Consider the following 7,272-nt stretch of genomic DNA (forward strand, 5'->3'; position numbering starts at 1 on the left):
TTATTTACTTGAGACCAACAGTGGCATCCCTATTTGCCAGAGACGGAAAATGTATTCAAAGTATTAATGCGGGGTTTGGTGATATGCCTCACACAATTACATTATACAGTATTACTTAGTAATAAATACTGTACACTTGATTCTAATATTGATTTTAATATTTTTAATATGAATGGTATGTGCACAGCAATTTAGTAGCTCCCCGACCATGGATGTCTTCAGTGCTGTATTTGTATGGCTAGAATGTATTATGAATGATTATGTTTAAAACTTATTTGCACCTTTCCCTTTCCCTTTAGATTATATTTTTCTGTTTTCTGCAGTGGTGTTTGAGGATGCTGAATCCAAACGTTATGCTTATTTGCTAATTAGATCCCATTTTGAAGATGTTAAAACATTTTTGCATCTTCCAGCAATGCCATCTTGAACTTCGATGGGTTGATATTTCTGTTCACAGTTCCTACCACCCAGCTGAAGTGGGATGAACAGAAGTGTGCAACGAGTGATGTTGCATAAGTGACACTATAAAGTTCAGCATTAGGCACATCCTGGTCACCCAAGTTTGCACATATGACTCAGAAGCTAAACAACAACTGTAGTGTGTTTTTCTAGCTTTTCTGGTTTCTGAAATTTTGAGTGTGTTTTTCTGACTTTGACTAACTTTGGTTAGTATCTTAGCACTACAACTCTGGCAGTACAATATTTTCAAAACCAATGGCCTGGTATTTAATAATTTGTCATCCCCTTTTCATTAATTGTGTATACAAAGCCCATAAAAAGTATTTGTCCTCTCCAAAGTTTGTACATTGTATTGTTTTACACAATGAATCACAGTGGATTTAATTTGGCTTTTTTTTGATGCAGATCAACAGAAAGAGACTCTTTGTCAAAGTGAAAAGAAATGTGTGCAAAGCCGTCTAAATTCATTGTAAAAATAAATACAAAATAACATTATATCAGTATTTACCCCCTTTTAAATCAGTTTGGCAGCCATGACAGCCTTGAATCTGTGTGGACAGATATCTGGCAGATTTTCACATCTACACACTAAATTTTTTCTGCCAACTACCAACGCTCTATCAGGCTGCATGGAGATCGTGAGTGAACAGCCTTTTTCAAGTCCAGGCACAAATTCGTAATTAGAATGAGATCTGGACTCTAACTGAGCCATTCCAAGACCTTAAGACATTAAAGTTGTTGTTTTTGTGCCATTCCTGTGTAGCACTGGTTTTAAACTTGGGGTTGCTTTCTTGCCAGAAAACAAATCTTCTTCCAAATTGTAGAATTCCTGCAGACTGCCTTGGGCTTTCCTCCAGGATTTCCATGTATTTTGCTGCATCCATTTCATCCTCTACCCTCACAAACCTTCCAGGGCCTGCTGCAGACAGCATTCCCAATGCATGATGCTAACACCCCATGTTTCACAGTGGGGTTCGTGTTCTTTTGTTTGTTATGAGCAATGTTAGGCTTATGCCAAATGTGGTGTTTGGTCAGATGTCCAATAAGCTAAATGGTAGTCTTATCAGGTCATAGAACCTTCTTCCATCTGACCTCAGAGGCTCCCATGTGCCTTCTGGCACACTGTAGCCAATATGTCATGTGTGTGTTTTTTACCAATAGCCTTCTCTTTGTCATTCCCTATGTGTTATATGCAAAATCTTTCCAGTTTAGTCCACTGTAGCTGGTAGCTCGTTCAGAGTTCTCATAGGTCTCTTGGTGGCCTCCCTCATCAGTTTTCTTGTAAGACCACTCAGTTTTGTGGATGGATTGCTCGAGGCAGATTTCCAGCTGTGCCATACTCTTTCCATATCTTAAGGGTTAATTTAACTGAACTCCACGGGCATATTTGGTGACTTTGATATTTTCTTGTCTCCGTCCCCTGACTTGTGCTTTTCAATACTTTTCCAAAGAGATGCTTTGAGTTGTTCTATATTCTACATTGTGTAGGTTAGGTCACAATACTAATTTATGATAAGTTGGACCTTCCAAGAAAGGTGCATTTATACTACAATGAATTAAAACCCCTTGACTAAAGACATATGATCTCCATTGAACTAATTACGTTAGTTCTAATACCAACTGACTGCACTAGTAATGATTTAGATGTGTCATATTAAAAGGGGTGAGTAATTTTATGATTAGTAATTTCATTTTTTATATTTGTAATTAATTTAAACCACTTTGCAGGGATCTTTCACTTTCACTTTGATACTAAAGATCAACTTTTCTGTTGATCAGTGTAAAAAAAAAAAAATTAAATCTGTTGTGAATGTTGTATAGAATTACACAGAAAATTTTATATACTGAATATATAAAATTACTGGTGGACCTGTCAAGGATGTGGGTGACAACAGGAAAAGCTAGTCCAATGTAGAAGCATAAAGGCCTTTCACTGTATCAGTGCCCCAGAACAGTTTTAGGCAGAAGTGTTGTAGCTTGATAGGAAGTAAGCAGTGTTCCTCCAAGGTGGTAGATGGCCTTCAGTCTTATGAGCAGGAGTCTTTTTAAAGGGTGGGCTGGGAAAGTGTCAGTCTTAGAAACACATGCCTTTTTAGGGTTCCACAGTGCTTTGAGATGGAAGCACACAAAGAGTACTAGAGGATTTCTAGCTTGGTGTCCCTGTGGTAAAAGTAAGGCCACCTATAGTCTTGGCTTTCATTCTGGGGTTTGGTAGAAAATGACCCCAGACCAATGGCTAACTGTGTGCATAATCAATTGATGAACCAGGGCAAATGTTTCACTGCTGTAAAGAAGAGAGTCTAGAGAGTTAGATAGTAAGAAAGAGTGAGAGAGAGTAGAAAAGGAGAGAGCTCACTTTTGGGACTTTGCAGTAGACAAGGGGGTGAGCCTGTTCCAAAAAACACACTTGCAAACCCATGCAGAAAGGCACAAAAAGGCAGTGTCACTTATTTTTGCTTTGTTTATTTTACTCTATGTTTCTTTAGCTTTTCTTGTGTTTATTTTTTAAATAATAAACACACCATTTTGTACATTTTGAACTCTTTGGCATTATAATTAATAGAACAACATTGAGGTTGTTTCTTTCCTCTCTATTCTCTATTTTGTAGTGGAGCACACCTTGGAAAAAACTGCTGAAGATCATACACTGAATCAGAGAGAGGTGCTGAACTGGCATACTTGTGGTTTCCATTTAGTCACCTTATTTGAAAATAAAAGAATTCAAAGAAATTTATGGTAGGTCTTCATCATGAATTATAGAACGCCTAGCTACATCATTCCTACATGGAGCAAGAATACAGTAGTAAGTGGAACTGAGTTATCAGAGTGGTGGATGAGAAAAACTTCACAAGTTAAAGACAGGAAGTACATTATTTAGTCTAGATGAGTATTTTACAGCAAATACCTTTAAACTCTCTAGTAACCTAAATATTCTAATCAGTTTTACTTTCTACTTTTTGTATAAAAAAAAATTCAAAAGTTTACTTCATGTCTACTCATATCTCATATCTACTTTACAGATTTTGTTCAAATACAATCAAGGAAAATAAAAGTAATGCACTGAATGCACAGATATTGTAGACATCAACAACAACAACAACAACATTTATTTATATAGCACATTTTCATACAAAACAGTAGCTCAAAGTGCTTTACATATTAAAGAATAGAAAAATGAAAGACATAATTATAAAAAATAAATCAACATTAACATCGAATAAGAGTAAGGTTCAATGGCCAGGGGACAGAAAAAACAAAAAAAACTCCAGACGGCTGGAGAAAAAATAAAATCTGTAGGGATTCCAGACCATGAGACCGCCCAGTCCCCTCTGGGCATTCTACCTAACATAAATGAAACAGTCCTCTTTGGATTTAGGGTTCTCGCGGAAGGGCTTGATGATGATGATGGTCACGTAGACTTCTTCCTTTTAATCCGTCCATCATTGTTGGAGCATCATGAAGCTTTGAGTAGGTGGAGGTGGCGCAGGCCACCACCACAAAGAAACCGGAAAAAGAAACAGAAAAGAGAGTAGGGTCAGTACGATTTTAGAGCCACCATGAATAGTTGTTATGATGAATTGAACATACAGAGTATCAGGATTAAGTTAAATTACGATTAAAATGAAGTTATAAAAGGCCATGTTAAAGTAATGTGTTTTCAGCAGTGTTTTAAAGTGCTCTACTGTATCAGCCTGGCGAATTCCTATTGGCAGGCTATTCCAGATTTTAGGTGCATAACAGCAGAAGGCCGCCTCACCACTTCTTTTAAGTTTTGTTCTTGGAATTCTAAGGAGACACTCATTTGAGGATCTGAGGTTACGATTTGGAATATAAGGTGTCAGACATTCCGATATATAAGATGGGGCGAGATTATTTAAGGCTTTATAAACCATAAGCAGAATTTTAAAGTCAATTCTGAATGACACAGGTAACCAGTGTAGTGACATCAAAACTGGAGTAATGTGTTCTGATTTTCTTTTCCTAGTTAGGATTCTAGCAGCTGCATTCTGCACTAGTTGTTACAGTAATCTAGTCGACTTGAACTAATTTCTCAGCATCTTTCAGTGATATAAGAGGTCTAACTTTACTTATGTTTCTTAAGTGAAAAATGCTGTCCTAATGATCTGATTAATATGTGATTTAAAATTCAGATTACAGTCAACAATCACCCCTAAGCTTTTTACCTCCGTCTTGACTTTTAATCCTAATGTATCCAGTTTATTTCTAATAGCCTCATTGTATCCATTATTGCTGATCACTAAAATTTCAGTTTTCTTTATTTAATGAAAATTACTATTCATCCATTCTGAGATACTAGTCAGACATTGTGTTAGTGAATCAATAGAATCGGGGTCATCAGGTGCTATTGATAAGTACAGCTGTGTGTCATCAGCATAGCTGTGGTAGCTCACGTTGTGCCCTGAGATAATCTGACCTAACGGAAGCAATAACAGCGACCCAGGATAGAGCCTTGTGGAACACCATATTGATATCATGTGTCTTCGAGTTGTAATTCCCACAACTAACAAAATATTTTCTCCCTGTCAGGTAGGATTCAAACCAATTTAAGACACTGCCAGAGAGGCCCACCCATTGACTAAATTTCTATGTTGTGATCAATGGTGTCAAAAGCACTCAGATCTATTTTCATTTACTACTTTAACGAAGTTTCTGTGCTGTGATTTGTTCTAAAACCTGACTGAAATTTATCAGGAATAGCATGTTTATTTAGGTGGTCATTTAACTGCATAATGGCTGCCTTCTCTAGAACTTTACTTAAGAAGGGCAAGTTAGAGATGGGTCTAAAATTTTCAAGAGCGAGGGTCAAGATTATGTTTCTTAAGTAGGGGTTTAACTACAGCAGTCTTAAGACAGTCTGGGAAGACCCCAGTATCTAGTGACAATTTACTATGTCAAGGCACGCCTGATACTTCTTTGAAAACCTTGTTGGTATTCAAGGACGAGGTGGAGGGTTTTAATTGAGATATTATTTTTTGTAAATCAGGTAAATCTATCCTAGTGAAAGAGTGACATCAAACATCCCAATGAAAGCTAAATATAATAATAATAATACAAAAAGAAAAAAATTATGTCTTGAAGAATATTAAGTTCCATAATATTGCCACCTGGATTTCATACCCACATTCAGAAAGTATTTGTCTTGTTGCCAGGCATAATGCATTCACAGTTCAATGGAATAAAGTATTTTCCACAGGGGGATACTGCAGGTACTGGAGATACTAAGCTTCAGGTAATTGGATTGATATTTGATAGTCTAAATTGGTAGCTCCCTAGAACAAAAGCACAGGTCACAGTTCTCTCTTTCCAGTCATGAAACAATTGCGCTAAGACGTAAACAGTTGTCAAGTATACTAATGTTCCATGTGCACTAAATTGTACTCAATGTACAAAGCTCATTGTTACATATCTCACAAGCTCTGATGAACAGAAACATGAGGGTGCTGCACATTTGCCAACCTCTTTGTTGTTTTCATCCTTAAAGGGGAGGTGATACCTCTTAGAAAATGTCTGACACTTTTTTTATCACTATAACATTTTATGTTCCCGGAAGTTGGCATTCATTACCGGAACAGCTTCTAAGGAGGATGGACATACTTGTACAGTTAAAAGGCTCTGCTTTGTCATAATGAATGTTGATTTATTATTCTTTGTCCTTTTGGCAAACTACACATTAAATGAGCAACCCTATACCCATTTCATTGTACTGTTTTTGCATAACTCATATGTCATTGTTGAAATATTTCATCATTTTAAGGTAACTGAAATACTCTTATTGAAAAAAATAGTTGTACGTGTCAAATCTCTCTCTCTCTCTCTATATATATATATATATATATATATATATGGACGGCCAGCATTTCAGTTTGGGTGGGGAAGTCCCTCAACAGAAAGAAGGAGGAAGAGCAGCCTTTGCAGGGCATTGCATCCCCCGGGACACTAGATGGCAGCTCCCCTGGATGAAAATGGTTTCTCGGATTCCTTCAGGGCAGCATGGGACATGGAGTCCGTTTCTTCAGCCCTGTGGGTGCCATGGGTGCCGCCACGGGGAGCTCACAAGGAACTTGGGGACTCCTACTGTCATTACAACCCAGAAGTACTTCGGAGGCATGAGGACGGAAGCCCACAGTACTTCCGGGCTACCTGAGGAAGGAGGATGTGGTGTTTGACCCAAAGAAGGAACACTTCCAGGTCAATGACTATTTAAAGGACTGGTTGAGACCCAGCAAAGAGAACCAGAGTTGGGTGGTAGAGAGATGGAGCTGCTGGGTGGAGAGGAGGATATTGATTATTGCTTGGAAAATTGTGGAGTGTGCGGTGCTTTGTTCACTTTATTTAAGAAAATTATTAAAATTATTCTTGGTGCTTTTTATAAGTGTGTCTTGGACGTCTGTCTGGTGAGTTCAACTGGGCAACAGCACCTCTAGCGTTCACAATATATATATATTGTGACAGATAGGGGGCGCTATCGCTTCCTTGAACCCCTGTCCATGACTCCAGACACCAGGTAAAAGTCCAATAATCGACTTTATTAAATCTCCACAGTGCACAAAGCACCCTCTCCTCCACTATACTCATGCAATAACAATAATCAATCACAAATAAACAATCCTCCAACTTCCAGACGCATTGCCACCCTTCCACCCAGCTCAGCTCAGCTCTCTGGGAGCTCCCACAATCCTTTTATATTCCCTGACACGGAAGTGTTCCCAATCCCCACTCCATGTGATCTTGTATCACTTCCGGGTCAGGTAAAAAGTCTTTTTCTTCTCACCCCGGAAGCACATCGCTCTT

Source organism: Polypterus senegalus, chromosome 1 (assembly GCF_016835505.1).
Source record: "Polypterus senegalus isolate Bchr_013 chromosome 1, ASM1683550v1, whole genome shotgun sequence".
NCBI lineage: Eukaryota > Metazoa > Chordata > Cladistia > Polypteriformes > Polypteridae > Polypterus > Polypterus senegalus.